The 21,383-nt window shown below is 44.4% G+C and overlaps 1 long non-coding RNA gene across 1 annotated transcript in view; it reads left to right on the forward strand.

Annotated features, from left to right (window-relative positions):
• The first annotated feature begins 1,468 nt into the window (after positions 1-1,468).
• Positions 1,469-21,383, forward strand: part of LOC117751771 — a 27,823-nt gene continuing 7,908 nt past the window's right edge. Inside the window, exon 1 of the long non-coding RNA XR_004611915.1 lies at positions 1,469-1,769. This is a non-coding gene — a long non-coding RNA (uncharacterized LOC117751771). The remainder of the gene's footprint in view (positions 1,770-21,383) is intronic.

Raw genomic sequence — 21,383 nt, forward strand, 5'->3', positions numbered from 1 at the left:
GGTTCAAGGCACATTCCGTTCCCACACAGCACTGCCTTGCCCTGTAGTGGCAACCGGGGATCTAATTAGAGAATTAACAAACTCTATTTGTTACACTTTGTTTTTCTTTGTATTTATTAAGAGTAAACTTCTCAGCTTTCTACCCCGGACGTGTTGTTTGAATGTGAAGCGCAGTTGTTGTTATTTCCCTGGAGAAATAAAAGTCAAAAAGTCGACTTGGAAAATCCGTCTGAAGTTCTTTTTCCACAGAAGACGAACGTGAAGGAGACCGAACAATATATTTTATTTCGCTGGTTTGGCTTTGACCTTCACGCTCCTTTTTATAATGGAGCCTTCTTGTAATAATAGCGCAGGTCCAAGGTGGCGGCACCGGGGGGGGGGGGCGTCACAGCTGGACTCTGTTATTCAGCTTCACCGAGGCCTCCGACAATTAACTGGAAAAAAAGATGGAGAGGAGAAGATTGGAGAAGGAGAAAGAGGAGAGGGAATCAATATGTTTCTTTCTTTTTTCAGAAGTCAATAGAAATACACAGTTTTCCAGTTATGTGGGACACACATGGATGCTCTCACTCCCAAATAGGACAGACTTTCTTTAAATATCTTTTCTTTGCTTGTTAGATTCTTGGCTCAGAGAGTTGAGCTCCGTTCTATCAAATCCGTGCTGGAAGATTTTTCCTGTTTGTTACGTCTCTTTTGTTTGTCTGTCCGTCCGTGAGCAGGACTTCTCAGGAGTAGCTGCACTGAATCCCATGAAACTGTGAGGAAGGGTACAACGTGATCGATGATCCGAACCTGATGCACATGAATGGGTGGCTGAAGGAATATCTTTCACTTCACAGCGTGCACCTCGACGTTTCTCGTAAATTTCAATCCAATCAAACCGCAGCAAATTGCTCACACTCATTAATATCAGTCCCCTAATACGCCTGATTATTTATCATCTAGTTCAATGCATAATTGGGAATTTCAGTGAAAATGATGTGGGGGGGGGGGGGGGGAGCCCTAGTTAGCAATGTTGAAGAAAAATCTAAATTCATTATACGTCCTGGTTATAAAGACAAACTTCCTGGTGTCATGTTATCAACAAACTCTGTAGAAGAAGAAAATGAAGTTTGTGCGGCGGCGTGTTGTCGTCCTGTGATGTGATGAGTAATTCTCACACACGTCTTCCTCTGTGATTGACACAGTAAGTGGAGTGTGAAATAACGAGCGCTCCCACGAAAAGAGAAAACATTCAACTCGAGCATAATAATGAAGAAACAATAAAACAATCACTTTTGACGAAAGCAAATGAACACTTCATGTTTACCGTGATGGATTGCCTCGGCCTGTGGAGGCTGTTTGTCATGCGGAAGAAGAATGGGGACGCTGTGAACGTCTTCTTCTGAGGGGAGGGAAACGAGCTGTAGATGTAGAGTCCGGTGCCAATCGACACTACTGGACCAAGAGGACAGCACAGGTCTTATTTACCTTGTCGGCCAAACTCATATTACCTCCCGATAGCCAGAGTCAATATTTAAACGTCTAAACCTTCTAAGAACAGACGCCTGTATTTGTACTTTGGTCAAATCTACTTTTATAAATGATGTATTATGTGTTATCATAGCCTTTTGGAACTTGAAGTCTAAATTCAAGTTCTCTTTGTTTCTGTTCCAGTAACAGTCGGAGAAACTGTGTTGTGAACAAGGCTCACGGATGCAACGAGAGACCAGAGCAGCTCATCCAGAGGGGCTCGTTCCACACGAAGGACAAATCAGCTTTCGGCAAGGGTGAGTTCATTAGGACGCACATTCGGCTCCTGAATTAGGTTACCAGGGGTTTCTGTGTAATATCCATTTCGTAAACTGAGTTTTAACAAACACACGAGCTGTCAGACGAGTGCAAGCGGTGCCGAGGAGACACAGGAACACGGCTCCTCGGAGACGCTGTCGGCGTTCGGTGCTGGATTCAGACGGAGAACACCAGCATTCAGGGGTTTTGTGGCACCATCTGTCCTTTGAGCAGGAAAACTCCCACATGAGGACACAAACACACACAAAGGGACACACACAGGCAGACGTACAGTATGTTGAATACACTCTCATGTCCCCCCCCCCTCATCCACATACACCATTGGATTTCCTAATTATCCCCTTAACAGCGGATGCTTGATTTCCCCTCTCTTCCTCCGCCTTTTTCACCTCTGTCTCCTCTCGGCCTCCCACTGCATCCGATAGTGTCTATTTAAAGGAATCGCCACACACACACACACACACACACACACAGACACACACACACACACACACACACACACACACACACGTCTCTCCCCTCCCTCTTTGTTTGCCTGTCTCGCTCTTCAGCTCTTTTATTCTTGGAAAGTTGCAGCTTCCAACCAAGTTTGACATCTTTGCATTAATTAGCGTTTGTTCTCTGGCTGTTAGCAAACCGCCGCCTGCTGATATTTGACAAGTGGGAGCTCGAGGAGTTTTCTCAAGGTTTTTGGTCGTTGACATGATGCGTTACCTCATAGACACGAGGCTGGATGCTGGATGCTAACTGCTTATCTGCAACTCGACCTCAAGGCCCTTAATATACAATAATATAGAGAAACACAACAGTTCCCACAACGATAAAGCATTTTGAAATTCTTCTTATCTTGCTCTTGCTCTTTATTTACCTTATTATCTTCTGGAGTTCTGTTGTCTTGTGCAGTAACCTTTTCATTGTCATTTTTACTTATCTGCCTAAGCCCAAAACCTAATTTAAAAACTTTAATCTTGAAAACTTTGGTACAACAACTTAGTCTTGTCCTCAAACATCCCTCAGAGAAAGTGAGGGATGGACATGACGTTCTCCAGGTGACGCTGGTACCAGTCCCAGCTGAACAGCAGAACCTGGGTTCTCCCTGGTTCCCTCTCGCTCTCCAGCTCTCACATGAAGCTGAGACATGATGTCCACCAGGCTGCGATGACTGTTCCCTTGTATTGATTCAACACACCAACACACCGTGACACACATGTTTTCTCTCAGGGAGGAGGAGGAGAGAAAGGTCACGTCTCCCGAGTTAATTAGTCTCTGCAGCCCTCAGGTCTGGAGGAGCTTCCCTGTTCCCCCCCGTGTCATCCCTCTCTCCCCCCCCCCCTCCACACTCCACCACAGCGTGAAGGTCAGGGAACCGCTCTGTTCGTTCCCTCGCGTGTGTTTACGTTTCTCACTTCGCCAAAAAAGTTAGATCCCCTCATCACACAGCCATGGAGGGCGTTCGCTAGTATCTCTGATCCTAAAGCCGGAGTCAGTTTGTTTTTGTGGGCAAGTTTAATTACTTTTCCACTGTCTGGCTGGGGGGGGGGGGGTGTTTGGGTATGTTTGGCTGCAGGGATCAGCTGAAATGAAGTGAGAATCTATCTGATAAGAACGAGGGGGTGAGTCAGTGAACTTCCCCCGAGGGACAAACACACTCCTTCAAACCGGATTCCCTCTGTAGTGTGTCCTTTGAGCTTTTCGTCTCCTCGAGCTACTTATTTACTTTCTGGTCTGTCGTGTTTTTTATTTTCTTTGAATACCTGTGGAGAGGATAGTTGAATACTCACTGGTTTAATCGTGTTTATTTCACACAAGTCGACGGCCAGAAAAATACTGAGGCCGTGAGTCAGTCGCACAACTTGCACGTTATTGTCGTATGAGTCATTTTTAATGGATAAAATTATCATTTCTATCTATTTGTGGGATTTTCTTTTGTAATGGAGCTAAAAACCTTTCCTCGAACATTTTTGCTATTTTACTTGAACTATTATATTTAATATAAAGTGAACGTATGTGTAACAGTATATAATGTACGAATGGGAGGGGTTGATCATGCACATATAAAGTTTCAGAAAGTAATCGGTCACATTCCCAAAAAATTGAAATCTCTCATTTACAGAAGCATTCAGACACATTCCAGTCATGACGAATGGACTTGAGTAAGAAACTGGAGCAACTGTGTTTATAATGTTCCCACAATTCAAATTGCATGTCAGGACAAGAGCCAAATCCATTAAGTCCCAGAAACTCTCCGTAGATTGTGTGTGATAGAAATGTGGCATATCGAGGCTCTTTGGGAGCCACTGAGCAAAAGGCATGTGACAGCCGGCCCCCGGAGTTTGCCAAACATCGTTTAGAGGACTCTGAGGGCCTCGGGAAAAGAGATGTTCTCGTCTGATGAGACCAAAATTGAACCCTTTGGGCAGAACTCCAAACGCTGCGCCTGGCAAGCACCGGGCACAGCTCGTCACCGGGGGAACACCGTGCCTGCGGTGGAGCGGAGGGGCGGAGGGTTCGTTCTTTGTGGGCGCTTCTCAGGGAGAATGGTGAGAAAGTAGCAGAAGGATGATTGCAGCCAAACACACAGAGGTCGTTGAGGTCGTTGAAGAGGACCCGGGGGGGCGGTCCACCTACCAGCACGACACTCGCCAGCTAGCATGCAACCAAAAGGAAATGCCCGGCTTGGGGACAAGTCTGTGACCGTCCTTGATTGGTCCAGTCAAAAAGACGGATTCCCCAAAGGAGCATCTGCGGAGAGGGTTGCTTTTCATACCTTAGAGAATCTTCATTGCCCCCTGGTGGCTGGCTGCAGTATAGCTCGTAAACCCTGCCTCCTCCAAGTTAGCAGATGGCAAATGAAGCTAACAAGTCCAAGAACGCGTTAAATAAATGTTTCTCAAAGGTGGATTCCGTCATATTAGGTAGCTCTTATAACACTGATGTGTGTGTGTGTGCATTTTTGCGGTAGCTTTGGTTTAAATGAGGGTTTTGATGCCATAAAAACGAGGTTAATATTCAATATATATCCTTGTAGAATATAAAGCATGTTACAGGACTGAAGTGGAGTTTGTATTGAAGACATGAGATGATGCCGCCTCTTGTTTTCACATCAAGGCTCCCTGACATGAACTCTCACTTTATTCTATCAGTGCACGGTTTCTCTTCTGTCGTTCTTGGTAAAAAAATCAATGTCTCCTTTTCTTCACGGAAACATTTTACCACTTTAACCCAGAAAACCACTTTAAACCAACAGCAACTGCAAAATGAGGGGAGAGGTCATGAACGGGACTTGGGGCAAACTACTCTCTCGCTCGTCACTGTTTTACCCTCTCACTTTTTATCTATGAGCTGCAGCGGAGGTTAAGAAATCCACTCAATCCCGTGATTTACTCTTTTCCAACAGTGAAGGATCGAATCCATTCATTCTGACTCGGCAGGTTGTCGGCGACACCCCGATCGCACTGCACTTCACTTTCCTGTTGCCAGGGAACACAGAACTTTCTTCTTTTTTTTTTTGCAGGAAAAAACGTTACAATGTTGATTCAGATGATGAGTGAGGTTATATTTATCCTCCCAGTTCACTTCTTTCATCTTTCTGTCGCCGCTCGTTGTTTTGCCCGTACGGCGACAGCGTCACTTTTATCCAGACGCTGCCGCTCGACTCCTCTTCACTCGCTCGGCCTAATTGTGGTTTGCAGCACTTGAGAAAGTCATTTTCTATAAATTGTGCCGGCTTCTCTATAGAGCAGCATCTAACACGGTGAGTCACAGTGACTGGGCCGTGACTCGAGGAACGCCGGCCAGATATATAAGATGACAGATATCTTTTAAATCTGTTTGTGGAGCCAGAATTCAGCTTGTTTCTGTAACCTCAGTATCTGTGTGTTGTGGGCAAACAGCATCTGTGAAGCAAGGCCTCATCAGGAAATGTATTTCACTGCAGATTACAGAAAACATGCCCTTCCAAATAAATAATTCAAAGTGAGTGGAATGCAAGTCTAGTAACATATATTAAATACTTAGTTCAACATTATTGTTGGATGTTCCACTGAGAATAAATGAAGCAGACTGAAACTAATATTCCCTCTGATGCTGATGTTTAGATCTTATTTTTCCTTGAGCTTGTATTTTTCCGTAGCATAATAAACAACAGTAAACAAGATGGAAATCAAACTATGACTTTAGATCTCCTACAATCATTTATATTCATTTTGTTTGCACTTTATTTTATATTCTCTTTTCCTCCATCTCCGACTTCTGCCGAAATGTCTTTGGCATCTTTGACGAAGCTGGATTTCTGCGGCTTTGCAAGAAAAAAACCAAGAAAATCCGTCTTTACCTCAAATGTAAATCACACGTGGCTGCAAAGACCTCGTTCCTTCTCATTTCTGCGAGCGCTACGTGACGTTAGCCGACTTATCCCACGACGAGGCCGTAAACCCAAGGACAGCTACGATGTTTTCCTCCTGCCAATAAAGTTTAGTGCTTCAAGTGGGCAATCAGATTTTAATTAGCATCTTCCTCTGCCTCAACAATCACTCCTCACAGGTTTCTAATTGCCAAAAATAAAAGTAATGGGCACATGTGGACTTTGGAGCACCCAGGTGACAACACATCTAAAATCAGCTCGCTGTATTTTTAATGCAGGAAATAGCTGACAAAACGTGTGTGTTTAAAAAAAAGCCTCTTTATTAATTTCTTAAATTTCCCTGTGATCGTCACAGATTTCAGGAAGGTCACATGTATTAATAATCGGCCTCCGCACTAATAATGAAAACACAGTAAACATGCTTCACCGAAGGTAATTATGTGCCCTTGAGCAAAGCACTAAAACTAATTAAATGTACTGTGTGTGAATGACAGGAAGTTGTCTCAATAGATTCTCTCACCTTCATCTTAATATCTTTTAAACATAAAAAAAGCTCATATTTGTCTGCACAACACGGACTCGCACGTCTTCTCTTGAAGTAGCTGCCCCCCCCCCCCCCAGGCTGTCCATCACACAGTCTGGCTTCGTAATGACATGCTAATGGGGCGCTAATGACGGAGAAGAAGGAGCTAACAAGCTTTGCAATTAACGTGACTGGAAGTTTTTTATCCTCCTCTTCACTCCCGGCTCTCGCTGGCTCCTCCCCAGGGGGCGGTTTGTCGGCTTTACGTGGTTTAAGTTGTGTTTTTTGGAGGCGGGTGCATCAAGAAACTGTCAGTAAGGAAGTGTGTGTGTGTGTGTGTGTGTGTGTGTGTGTGTGTGTGTGTGTGTGTGTGTGTGTGTGTGTGTGTGTGTGTGTGTGTGTGTGTGTGTGTGAGTGAGGAGGAGAGAGTTCGCTTTTGTTTAATCTCCAATAATGTTCCTGTTGAAGAGTGAAGGGCTGCGTCAGGATGTAAAAACTCTCCGGGGCTGCCCACACACACACACACACACACACACACACACACAGACACACACAGCGCTCCACTCACCATCCTCCTACTCTTTCTTCTCTTTTCTTTTTTTTTGGTGATAATGCAAAAGGACAAGGTCTCTGAAAAATTCAAATGAAGCCGAGAGGGAGCGGTGGAGGAGAACAAAGAGATGGTTCCTGTTCCAGTGGGTAACAAGGGTTTATCCCCCCCCGCCCCCACCCCCCCCCGTCATTAGCATGTATTATCAAACATACCTCCCCTGTTGATTCGATGGAAAATCTGCTCGCTGAACCTCCCTCGTTAAGTAGAAACCTCGAGCCCCTGATGTGTGCACGTGTGCTGCAGAGGATGAAGACAGTCGGTGGAAAGTGGAGGCGTCTTCTCACCTGAGAGTCCGAACCGAGCTCCTTCTGTTTGCTCCGTTGTTTCCATTTGATCGGGTCAGTTTGGGTTTTGCCTTGTTCACCTTTACGTGACACTGATTGGTTTGGGTGTGCATCTGATGTTGGTGCGTTGTCAATGTGCTGGTTAGTGTAAAAAATTGATAAACCAGTTCATTTTGTTAATTTCCTTGCTGCCGTTTTATCATTATGATTAAAAACCACCAACATTCCTGCCTCCGCTTTTTATATTTTCTATTGTTGAACTCATTAAGAGCTAAAGCACAGAATCAGAAACAATCCCCCAGAACCCTGAGGGCGTCAGAGTTGCCAACGTTTACAAAAAAAACCCTTCATTTCTCCGCCTCTGAAGCAGATGGAGACATGAAATATAAAACACTCAGTGCCTCTCATTGCACATCATCGCCCGTCCCTCAACATGGTGAACGACTGACTGAGCCTTGTTCGGCAGGAGCATCGTCTGACTCTTCATCGTTATGTTCATCGTTGTTTTTCGTCAATTAAATTCTGCTGCAAGCTGCTTCAGTATCGCTCCCGTCGCTTAGCTCGTCAGCCATCGCCTGAAAAGAGACTCAACAAACTAAAAGCACCAACAAACAAGCGACATTTCCCACGACTCGCTCGTCTCATGCAGCTCCTAAAGGAGAAGGTGCACCGTCTTAAAGGTGCATGCATCAGGTCTGAAGGGGTTAATGGAATTGGTCCGAATGTCCGAACTGTCTAGAAATGTGTTTTCACAATCTGATGCAGACCAAAAAAACCCTCCCAGTCCAGTTGAGTGTGATGGGAACCACAACCAGAGGAGACCTTTGTCTGCTTTGCTTCTCAGCTGCAAAGTCTTTATAAGGCAACGTCTCTTTCTCTCACTTTCTCTCTGCCTGTGGATGAGTGTGGTTTTTATTTGTCTTTCAGAGCATCTCTTGGAAGGCAAACACAAACACACACAAACACACACAAACACACACAGTGAGAAAGACACAAAGCCTTGTACAGTCATCGCAGCTCCCTCCGAGCGCCGCCCCGGTGCATTTTTCATCGGCAGCTTTATTGTCTCATCTTTTTTCCAAAAAGAGTAAAACTATAATCTTTCATGTTTGTTGAGCTTTGGCTGTAAATCACTCAGCCGATGAAAACAAGGCAGAAAGTGTCTGGAGACTTTCAGCCGTACGAACTCTCCGCTTGTAACCTGACGCTCGGCAGCGGCGGCGGCGTTAAAGAATCACGATCACGGGCGTTTTGCACCTTTAATGTTTCAACAGCAACGTCCAGAAATGTTGTATTTGCAGTTTTTCGAATTAAATACAAGGTAAAAAAAATATATCATGAAATATTTAATAACAACACCAGTGAACAGGGTTTTAAATTGTGTTGCATCCTTGAAAAATAAAGTCTGTGCTTCTGCAACTACTCACAGTTGTGACATAAATTTACATTTTTTTGGGAATATAAATATTTTACCAACCGGCAGAAGTATTGAATTTAAAGTTAAGGCTGGAAAACTCATGTAACTCTTCGGGATTTACCATTAAATTACAAGAGTGCAGCCAAACGAAGGCAAAGAAATGCCCAGAAAACGCAGAATTAAACATGTTAAATGTGTAAAACTTGATCATCAACTAATCTTAACTCAACTTTCTTTGAAGCTGCGATCAACAAATTAAAAAAGACCACCTGATAATACATCTTAAGGCAAAGGGCACCCAGGCTCACACTAAACTCTCAACAACAATCAAGCGAGCTGATTAGTTAATCAATGTTAATTAAAGGAGTCATAAACTATTCCCTTGAAAATCAGTGTAAAATGTCAAGTGAATAAAACATCCTGGATCTGCCCCTTTAATCAAATCGTCGTGACGGTTAATGACTTCCTGTTTCCACCAAGTTTCACTAAAACTGGTCCCGTAGGTTTGGTGTGATCCTGATTGCCCTTCTCACTCGATTCTTTAAACCATCCCAAATATCTCCCCAACATGTTATAAACATACATCCTGCTGGGACTCGACTGTCATGTGCTCGACATGTGTGTGATTGAGGAAACAAAAGCCAGCGGTAGAGTAGAAGAAAGCCTTTTGGAACAATGGAACGAAGTGAATCCTTCATGTGAACAAAAGGCCCCCGAGCCGTCGCTCTTTGTTTTCGGAGCTTTACAGTTTGAACGAGCTCCAGCGATTCGCCTGTCGGAGATTATCGTTGGGGAAAGTCTCACGTTTGGACGGGATTCTGTTTTTTGAGGCGGATTTCTCCTCCAACAGCTGACGAGAGGAAAGTCAATATCGAAAAAAACGTGAGTGGTTTTCATTTCTCACGGTTTCAATTCCGCCAAACCTCGCCCGACTCCTGCTATTGATGAATATGAGAACATTAACCTTATATTCCTCGTGTGGTTATTCTTGCCAAAAATGTGTGGCTGATGGACGGAGGGGGGGGCAGACGAGAGGAGCTAGAGGGCTGAGTGTCAGACAGGAAGACCCTCATCAGTGCTAATGGAGTGCCTGAGGAAACTGCTCCATAATGAAGGTTTTTATTACTTAGCCGTCCGCGTGCCGGCTCCTTGTCAGTTTCTTATTCACGCTGCACGGACAGAGGAGGAAGTCAAGTCGGACTCTGACACGTTCTTTCTGGATGTCGAGCGATTTAAAATCTGCGTGTGTGTGTGTCCGCAGAAGTTTTTCCTGTTTGTGTTTGCGAACCATAAATCGTTTGCGTTGCATATTAGTGACAGATTTGATCTGGTATTGGCATCGTGGCGTGTGTTCCCTGTGTGTTTGGCTGAGTCACTGATGCGTTCCCCGTTCGATGGGGCCAGCTCGCTCCTGCTTTACCAGATAATACTTTTTTTTTTTCCTGTGGAAGTTTATTCGGTTATGAACAAACAATACGCATGGAAACATTTCCTCCGGTCAAATATGTTTCCTTTGTTTCCCCTGATTTTTTGAAAGTGGCATTTTAACAACTTAGAATTCATGCAGCACTTCTTCCCTTCAGGGCACAAAGAGAAAAACAAAGAGTATTTGTTGAACGTTACAATATTTAGTGCTCGACTGTGGAGTTTTTCTTTATATAATGAGCAGACTCGGCTTTGTGGAATATGAGAAACCTGTTCAATGAATCATAATAAACGGACAGTAGATACAAATTGAGGGGTTTTCCACATCAATTCATAGAGTGGAGCCACGAGTGGGGAAGTAAAGTGAACTCTAATGTGTTCTACTTAGCTTCTATAGCTAATAGGCTCCAGCAGTTAAAATAGCAGCGACTCGTGGAGGATCATAAACCTAATGTGCAGAAAACAAACATTAAATTGACTTGAGCTTCATCTGTAGTGTTTCTAAAATGTATAATTGACCTTGGAACCATGAAACCGTGAAAGAGAAGTTCATTAAACACTGAGCAACTTTTCTACCTTTAAACCAGCAGCTTGATGAAAGTGAGTCTGATGTGTGAGTGTGAACATGAGAAAGTTTCCTCCTTCTCTCCCTGAACGTCTGTTCTCTGTGACTCTGCTGAGTGGGTTCCATCTCCTGTGAGAAGAACTGACTGAGAGTCAGCTTCAACTGTCACAACCAGCTCCAGTTGAAGAGTGAAGCTGAACTGAGATCAGTTAAAGAGACTCAGAAGTTTACATGACAACACCAGTGTAGCTGCACCGCGACTCACAACTGGGTCACAACTCCTGTTGGTTAAATTAACTTGATTGTAGTATCTGGTTAAATAATTACTGTAATCACTTCATCTGTAATTACACAGCTCTAATTCTGATGGTGTGTGTGTGTGTGTGTGTGTGTGTGTGTGTGTGTGTGTGTGTGTGTGTGTGTGTGTGTGTGTGTGTGTGTGTGTGTGTGTGTGTGTGTGTGTGTGTGTGTGTTTCTCAGTAAGGTTGAATTATGCTGAGATCACCGTCACAGTGATACATCACAGTCTGCCGCCTGTTTACTAACCTCGGGGGGGCAAGCACACGTAATGGATTTATCTACATTCTTCATTCACTATCACTCTCTCTCTCTCTCTCTCCCCCTCTTTCTCTCTCTCTCTCTCTCTCTCTCTCTCTCTCTCTCTCTCTCTCTCCCCCTCTCTCTCTCTCCCTCCTCTCTCTCTCTCTCTCTCTCTCTCTCTCCCTCTCTCCCTGTCTCTTCTGCTCCTCTCTCTCTCTCTCTCTCTCTCTGCTCCTCTCTCCCCCTCTCTCTCTCTCCCTCCTCTCTCTCTCTCTCTCTCTCTCTCTCTCTCTCACTCTCTCTCTCTCTCTCTCTCTCTCTCTCTCTCTCTGTCTCTCTCTCTCTCTCTCTCTCCCTCTCTCTCTCTCTCTCTCTCTCTCTCTCTCTCTCACTCTCTCTCTCTCTCTCTCTCTCTCTCTCTCTCTCTCTGTCTCTCTCTCTCTCTCTCTCTCTCTCTCTCTCTCACTCTCTCTCTCTCTCTCTCTCTCTCTGTCTCTCTCTCTCTCTCTCTCTCTCTCACTCTCTCTCTCTCTCTCTCTCTCTCTCTCTGTCTCTCTCTCTCTCTCTCTCTCTCTCTCACTCTCTCTCTCTCTCTCTCTCTCTCTCTCTCTCTGTCTCTCTCTCTCTCTCTCTCTCTCTCACTCTCTCTCTCTCTCTCTCCCTCTCTCTCTCACTCTCTCTCTCTCTCTCTCTCTCTCTCCCGAGTCGTTACCTGTGAGGTCATTAACACGGTTGTGGGAGCGTGTTGTTCACTTTCCAAAGGCAGAGATTAAAACATTGAGCTGAAAAAACATCAGACATCTCGTTTTAAAATATTTAAAAAAGCAGGAATTCCACTTTTAGAAACGTCCTCATGTAGAATAAATTATGTATCTCTGTCCTTTCTTTCTCCCTCTCAGTTCCCTCTCAGTTCCCTCTCAGTTCCCTTATTTCCTTCTTGTCCTCGTTATCAGTCAGATATGGTTGAAATTCTTTGGTTTTTGTGAACTCCGCCGACCTTCCTCGCTCCTTTTAGTCCGTCTCCTGTCCTCATCTCCTCTCCAACGCAGGGAAATGGAGAGGAAGAGGAGCGTCTTCAAATATTGATGTCGTCTTCCCTCAGCTGACTGGGAGCTGTGGTTTGTGCAGCTATCCTTATTAGGACGTTGCATTGACTTCTGTTCATTATCCCTAACCTTAACCACGACTAGTTCATGGTTAACCTCAACCTTAACCTCACCACAATTCACATCTGACCTCTAACCTTCACCAGGACCTCAGAAATTACATTTTGCCTCATGAGGACCAGGCTTTGGTTCCTCTGCTGGTCCTTTAAAGGTCAGTGATAATGCTGGAAACAGAGTACACACACACACACACACACACACACACACACACACACAAAACCCTGCTGTGTGTTTCATTTCATGGTGCATCACCCCCAACCTGTGTGTGTCTGTGTGTGTGTGTGTTGTTGTACGTCTCCTGTTGCGTCTGTGAATACAAACATAAACCTTCTTCAGTTTGTGTTTTTCCATCTGCAGAGTTTATATCTAGTTTCTGTGCTGGAGGTAAATTAAGAGACAAATGTTGGTTTGTTGTTCGTGTTTGTCCTGCGTCACGTTGTCTGGACGCCGTCTGCGTGTTCGTGCGCTTTGTGTAAATTAATTGGAGTCCGTCCAGACGCAGATGGACGTGGATAAGACGGAGCGACGGCAGAGGTTTAAAGAAGAAGAGAAGCGACGGCTCGTTTGTTTTTGTCTCGCTAACCTTTGCTATCAAAGCTCTAACTGCTAACAGGTTATATGATGTGTTGAGCTGCAACACTTCAAATATCAGGCTCCGAATGAAAATGTGACATTTCAGTTCAAAGAAATTAAAGATAGAAGACAAATCAAGTAACTTGGTGATCGGCAACTTCTAAATGCCAACAATCGGTCGCTGATCGATCGCCTCTGCCAAGGAGGTTATGTTTTCACCCCTGTTCGTTGTTTGTATTGTTTGTTTAGCAAAAACTACTGAACAGACTTTTACAAAACTTGGTTGATGGTTAAATGTCTGAGCGACTTCAGGAATCTGTTTATCCCCGTCTTTAACTTTGCGATACGTTATTCAACATTTTCACCGTTTTCCTAGGAAACAATTCACGGATCTTGATGTCATCTTTAGAGGACTGATCTTTATGAGTGTGACTGTTGAGCTGTGGTGGAGATATGAGCTCTACTGAGAATAACAAGATATATGACCTGATATCATGTGACTAACTGTGACAGCAGCTAAAATTTGAATCTTTGATATTGAGAACTTTTTATCGAGAGCATTTAAAGACTTACAGAATCATCCTCGCCTTTATCTTTTGTTATTATCTGCTCTCCCCTCTATAAAACTACGTGGGCCGCTGTTCAAAGTATGTGCTCGTGTGATTATCGAACCTTTTATCGCTCCTTCATTTCTTTCAAGCTTCGTTTAACTGAGGCTTGTTTTCTTCTCTCCTCCTTCTCTCCATCTGACTCATCTTGTATCGTCTCCTCTCTGCTGCCCGAGTTCCCCGATGACAGCCTGAAACCTGCTTTCCACCCATTGTGTGTGTGTGTGTGTGTGTGTGTGTGTGTGTGTGTGTGTGTGTGTGTGTGTGTGTGTGTGTGTGTGTGTGTGTGTGTGTGTGTGTGTGTGTGTGTGTGTGTGTGTGTGTTCCTTTAATTATGTATTTGTTTGTCTTTTTCTTCATTTTGCACGTTATCTGTCCACTGTCTGGTTATTTATGTTCTGTGTGTGTGTCTGTGTGTGTGTGTGTGTGTGTGTGTGTGTGTGTGTGTACTTAAGGCCCCCAGCGCAGCATCTTAATAACAGCGTGAGGACCCTTGAGCGCTGTTGGTCATCTTCTTCGCTGCCTGATTTGCGGGAGTTAAAGCTGTAGAAGGGTTTTTTCAGTGGAGGAGCGATGAGAGAGGTGTGGGGGTGTGGTAATGGCCGGAGACCTCCAGGAGACCAATTAGAAAGAGGGGGGGGGGGGGGAAGGTGAAGGTGAAGAAACGGATGGACAGAGGAAAAAGAGGACTGGCAGGGAAGTGGTACACTCCTAGTGGTCAAAAAGGTGTATTACAGGATCTACGTATGTGAAATTGGCAGAGTGCTCCCCCCCCGAAAGTCGTTATTATTCATCCGGCTGTTCGGCATGAATGAAATACTGCACAAACCTTAATGGCAAGCCGTGAGGGGGGGGAGTAAATGAAGGAGGGAATGTGTGAGGGAAGGTGACGGCTGAAATTAGGCCCAAAGTCAGGAGGAGAAAAAGAGGGAGTGAAGACAGAGGGTGAAAAGAAAAGTGAGAGACGGGTGATACGGTCCATTACCGCCGCTGAGGATGAGCACTGGTAAAAAAAAAAGCAGCTGGAACAGTAAAACCTGACACTGGTGTGAATCATGACGGTGGTGGAAACGCTTCGTGCAGAGGAAGAGAGATGGACGGAGAGGAAGAGAAGAGCGATAGAAGGAGTAAGAGATGGGTTTTGGAGGTGTGGATGATTGGAGGTTAAAACGTGTCGGTGGCTATCACCAGGTCAACATCCATCAGGACAGACCTGACCTCCACATTGATGTGTTTGGATCTACACCACCTGTACGTCCATGTGTGTGTGTGTGTGTGGCCCTGAGGCGGAGACATCGTATATTCATCCCCCCCCCCCCCCCACCGAGCTGCCCTTCCTCAGAACATCACCTCCTCTTCACAACCTGCTTTTAATGTGGGACTCAGATTTTCTAATGCGCTCTCACTCTAAACCCTGCGCTTGCACTCGAATAGACCCCTTGTGCTTCGATTTCCTTTCGCTTCAGCTCTTCTTGCGCTCACGCTGCTTCCGTGCACGTGGGAAACGTCTGCTCTCGGATTTCTCTTCCCTGCTCGGACGATAATTGGAGAATTTTAAATTGACCGTAGGTGTAAATGTGAATAGTTGTGACAAACCCTCGCGGTTATGGTGACCTCATTATCTTGAATGTCAAGGTCACTGTGGCCTCATGAAAACATCTTGTCGGCCTCTTGAACGTGAAATTTCAAATCTGCCTTTAGAGAATTTGTAAAAGATAAACTGATTAGGTTTCAGTGGTAGAAGGTCAAAGGTCACAGTGACCTGATATGAATCTGGATTATGTGCATTTGACTTATCAACATTATTTTGAAGGATAAAGATTCAAGCAGCCTATTTGAGACTGAACGTGCCTGAAGTGGTCGGAGAATAGAGAATAGAGCGTAATGCTGCCAGATGTGCTTCTGTTGGACGTTCTGTGCACTGCATCGTTCAAAGCTCTGACCTTTCACATCTGGATTCAAGTCTTTGAAATCCGTCAGAGGAGGTGAAAGGACTCGAGTGAAGGAGGCTGAAGAGAAGGAGGACTCGTATATAAAGCTTCCATAGAGCGAGAGAGAGAGAGGGGGAGAGGGGGAGAGGGGGGAGATGTGTCACACCCCCTGGAGTGTCTGCTTTTCACTGCTTCTCCTCCACTTAAAATGTACCGGGAGGCACTGGGAGAGATGGATGGATGCAGAGAGGGAGAAGGCAGGAGAGAGGGAGGAGCGTGTCGCTGCCCACTCAAGGGCAAAGAGCACCTTGGCAGCTTTTCTTCGCAGGGAGACGAGTCACGTCAGCCTCTTCGTCTTCTTCTCTCTTGATTTCTGTCCTTCTCCGTCGTCCTCTGGCTCGTATTTAGTCTTTCGTCAGATGTTGTATTCCTTATCGTGGCTCTCCTTATCTTTGATAAAGCTTTATTAACAAATAATCAACAATCAAACCACAAAAACTGACTAAAAACATACATTTCACTTTAATCGCATATATAAAGAACAATAACACTTAAAACAGTCTGAGGGGAGAGCTTGGAATTTATCCAATTATGTCACCGGTGATAAACTATCGGCTGAATATGATAGAGATCTTAGAATTAAGCTTCAATTCTGTGTCGCATAAAACAATATACATTATATTTAAAAGGCTGCTTAGTCCTGTCCTGAAAAGTGGAGAAATAAGAGGCCGTTTAGCGACACATTCACACGTACACAATTTAAATACACACACGAGTGGCACACACACGGTGGTAATCCATCTTAATACCTCAGGGTGTGAGTGGAGCTGTGGAGGAGGAGAACTGATCATCTGATAGCAACAACATAATCACAGCAACAGGGGATGATGTTCTTACTGTGTTAGCTAAAGACTGACTGAGTGTGTGTGTGTCTGTGTGTGAGTGTGTGTGTGTGTGTGTGTCAGAGGTAATGCTTTCTTTCCTTATTTATATTCCACATAAAAATATACATTCGTTGTAATAAAAACACGTTAAATCGGTAACATGAAATCCGTTGCTGGAGAACACGTGTCTGATGTAACCTTGTCTGTGAAGATATATGTTCAACACACACAACAAGTTCAACACAACACACATGACACAGACACACACACACACACGTGTGTTGACGTAATCACTCAGCCTTATGAAAGTCTGTTAGTCAAAGATCCTCGTGGTTTCTTTTGGCAGAAGAAAAGCTTTTATGGGTTTGGAACAAATTGAACAAAACACACACACACACACACACACACACACACACACACACACACACACACACACACACACACACACACACACACACACACACTGGACAGATTTGCTTCCTTTGACTCGCTCTCACTGAATAACAGTCAAGGACTCCTCTCCTCACCTCGTTCTCCACTGAAGGTTACGTGAGCGCAGATCTGCGTCATCTGCAGATTGTGGAGAACTGAAGCTTCTGCATCGTTTTAGATTCCAACTCACAATGCAAGTTAGATAATTCAGGTTTATACTTTCAAACACGACTGAGTTACAGACGGAGATGAATCTAAATAACGTAAATTTAGTTCAAACTTATTTTGAAAGGACAACGAAGATGAATGTGAAAGTTATCATCGCACACGTGTCACAGTTTGGGATCATCACTGACATCGAGGATATATTTCCATCGGTGTTTATTTGTTTGTTTGTCTGTTGATAAATGTGTAGATCCAGGATTATCTTTACCATGTTACTGTGCATATATACATAAAGGATGTTTGTATCACATGTGTGTGTGTGTGTCCGTCAGCGAGCGAGTGTTTTTGTGTCACATGCCGTCCTGCAGCACAGTATGCATCAATATATGTAATGTAAGAGTGGGATTACCATAAGTGTTCTGCGCCTGTAGTGTTTGCATAATGTCTCATTACCATTAAAACCCACTGATCCCGAACGGATGTGGGCGCCGTCGTCACAGAGCAGCTACACGTCGTTCTGCCGGAGCGCCGGAAAGAATGAGAGATGGATTGAAACGTCCATTTTAATGCCTTTTTTTTTTTTTTTCGCAGAATTAGATTCTTTCTTCTCCGCGCCACCATTTTCCAGCCTGTTGTCCGGACGCAGCCGATGTGTAATTCAGCTCCGTGCGTTCGTGCGTTCGTGTGTTCGGCGCTCGAGCTGAAACGTTGGATGTTTCATTTGGCTCTCAGGGCCTCGCTCCGTGTGATTAGACCGTGTCAGCCGCCTGCTCGCTTTCATCACGGCTCGTACTCGTGCGCCCGGATCGGAGATTGGAAGAAGAATTCAATCTTTATGTTCTGATTTGTTTGTTATTTTTAAAGGTTTAAATTGAGGTGAATTGATTTTTTTCTCAAAGATGCTCGTTTTTAGGTTTAGGTCTTATGACAGTCGTGTATGTTCAAAAGGTTGGATTCATGATTTAGGCCAATTTGATATTATACAAATTAGGTGAAGCATCATGACCTCGTTACCGCGGCTCCACACCACGATCTATACTCTTTCATTTCGTTTGTATCCAGGATATTTTGACTCCATCTGTGTTTACTTACGCACTTTAGCAGGAAACAGAAATGTACAGTGAATTTGTTTTTATTAATAACTGTTAAAAAACGACACTTGATGCTGTGTGAGCGAAGGGAAGAGGAGAAAGAAAGGAGATGAAGGATGAGAGCGAATGAAAGGCTCATTGTGATAAAAGCACCTCTGACACTTTAAGCTGTGAAGGATAAGCTGGTGATGCAGGGGTTGTGCAGACACACACACACACACACACACACACACACACACACACACACACACACACACACACACACACACACACACACACACAGCAACAGAAATACCTTCAATCAATGGAGAAAAGTTTGATTTCTAACAATCAGGTTTGCAGAAAAAAGTTCCTAAAAAGAATCTAAAAAGTTTCGGGAACCGAACCCGTGATTAGAAAAACGTATGGATCAACCAATAACAAGCAAGTAGCCGCACATCTGGGACACGTGTTCGTCCAATGAGATCGCTCGGATGAAAACTCCCCGTTGTATAAACACCCAGACACAGACACACGTCATGAGCCTGAGACACAACTGGACAACATCTGTCTGTGCTGCACGTGGTCCAGGGAGAGGAGAGTTGTATTTACATTCCAGGGAGGAAAGCCGTGCATTGTGGGAATTACGTGCACAGCTGGAACACGTCTTTAACCCACTCAGACAAAACCTGTTATATTTAGTTTGGTGTTAGAGAGCAATAATTCAGTGTTTCTGTTCTGCTCTGTCTGAACTCAGACTCATGTGTGTGCAGGTTTCTGTGTGTTACTGTGTGTTACTGTGTGTTACTGTGTATTTCTGTGTGTTACTGTGTGTTTCTGTGTGTTTCTGTGTGTTTCTGTGTGTTCCTGTGTGTTTCTGTGTGTTACTGTGTGTTTCTGTGTGTTTCTGTGTGTTCCTGTGTGTTTCTGTGTGTTACTGTGTGTTTCTGTGTGTTTCTGTGTGTTACTGTGTGTTCCTGTGTGTTTTAAATCAGTATAATTCATGTTCTGTGTTTGTTTTCCCTGACGTGTTTATTCCCAATCGTCAACCATCAGGCTTGATTACATGAAGTGTGTACAGGTAATTCTCAAGTAATATAAAGGTGCTATTCACTGGAGTCATCAAACACACACACACACACACACAGACACACACAGACACACACAGACACACACGAGCGCGTTTTACCTCCAGTCTCACACCTTCACTCGTTCCGTTCCCTCTCTCCTTCTCCTCTTCTTTCCCTCGTGTTCCCTGTGGTGTGAAACCAACTCATCCAACAGCCTCTTTCATTTTCCACAGTGTTACTCACAATGTGCCTCCCGCAGGGACCAGTGCCTTTATGACTTTAATAATACAGAACAGGGAAAGCACTGATTGCTTTGGTTAAACCTAGTCGGGCTGTTTCATCTTCTGCCGTGAATTTGATAAATTACAGCAGATTAAAATAAAAGAAGTTAAATGAAAATTTAAAGATTCAGAGGCCCCGCAGACAGACGGGGGTGTTTCAGTGATTTCGGCAGAGGCTGAGATTGCGGTCACCGCATTTAATGCACCAATAAGAATGATGATGGTGTAACGCTGTCATTTGACTTAACAGGTGCAACAGTGACGGTGCCACAGGGAGATTTAATTCAAGCCGGCTCTGTTAGGGCCCCACGCAGACACCAGAATAAGCTTCATCACACTTAACTGGTGAATTAATGTTCTGCTAGTGTTTAGCGGCCGGTGAGAACCCCGAGGCTGTTAAAACATTAAAGCTATAAAAACCTAAACACTGAGCTGAGAGATGCTAGAATGCTCCACAGAGCCGATGGCTGATCTTTCTTTGTGGGATCATCACAACGTCCGACCTGCAGCCTGTATGTAGAGATGACGGCTCGCTAAAGAGACGCCGAATCATCTGGAAACATCAGCTTCAGATTGTTGGAGCTGTCTTGGAAAATGAGGTTTTTCAGACCATATGTGTGTTGATTCTAACCCTGACCTTTGACCTCGATCTTTAACCAATCCGCCTCAAATATGAATCATCTAGAGACGAACTCCTGAGTAATATTCCCACTAAGTTTGGTGAAAGTCCGTGATTGCATTGTTCAGATATTTTGTACACAAACAAACACACAGACCGCGGTGGAAACAATACTATTCCGAAATGAGAAGGTCCTGTCGCAGCATATGAATTTATATCTGCTTATAAATGGTGATTTAGGACCTTTTGAGTGATGCTCTCATCCAGCACGGATCTCATGAGCTTGCAGAAGTAACTGCACCTTTCAGACTGAGACAACGAGTTTTTCCCCCGAAGCCTGGCTGAGCAGCGAACGCCACAATTGGCTCTTATGGGCGACTTGGTGCCCTCGACTTCCATCAGGAGTCGGTAGATAAGAGGAATATTGGCTGAGCAGAATACAAATCGAGGAAAAAAAGCCCGTTACTGAAACCTTTTTTCTTTAGAGATGGTAAAATTTCTCCCTGATTGCCTGCCGCTCCGCTGCTGTACCAATTGTTGTTGTGCTTATGATGTTGATGCATCAACTGTGCTTTAATGGAATTCTTGACAGCAGCACAGAGGAGAATATGGACACACACACACAGACACACACACACACACACACACTCAAAAATAAACACACGTACAAAGACCTGACGCGGAACACAAAGTGTTTTTGTGCACGCTCTGAAACGCAGCAGACGGAGGAGTTTGCTTCTCGCTCCCCTCACTGCAGGAGTGTCATAACTTTAAATCAAAAGCAAAATAAAAGTCAGCACCAGTTGTTGTTTTGTTGCCAGACGACGGGAGATGGCGGCGCACACACACACACACAGTCAAGGTCAGAGCGGGTGTACGCACGAACAGATCTGAAATAATAGATTTGCCACAACCGCCTTAACAAACCAGGATAAACAAACAGTATATGACAAATAATACAGGATTCGGAGGAGACGTGAGCTTCCCCTTATTTATCTTGACTTTCTATTCCCAGGTTCTTCACATTGTTTCAGAATCTCCTGTTCAAAATGCCATGAATCAA

This window comes from Hippoglossus hippoglossus, chromosome 18, assembly GCF_009819705.1.
Source record: "Hippoglossus hippoglossus isolate fHipHip1 chromosome 18, fHipHip1.pri, whole genome shotgun sequence".
NCBI lineage: Eukaryota > Metazoa > Chordata > Actinopteri > Pleuronectiformes > Pleuronectidae > Hippoglossus > Hippoglossus hippoglossus.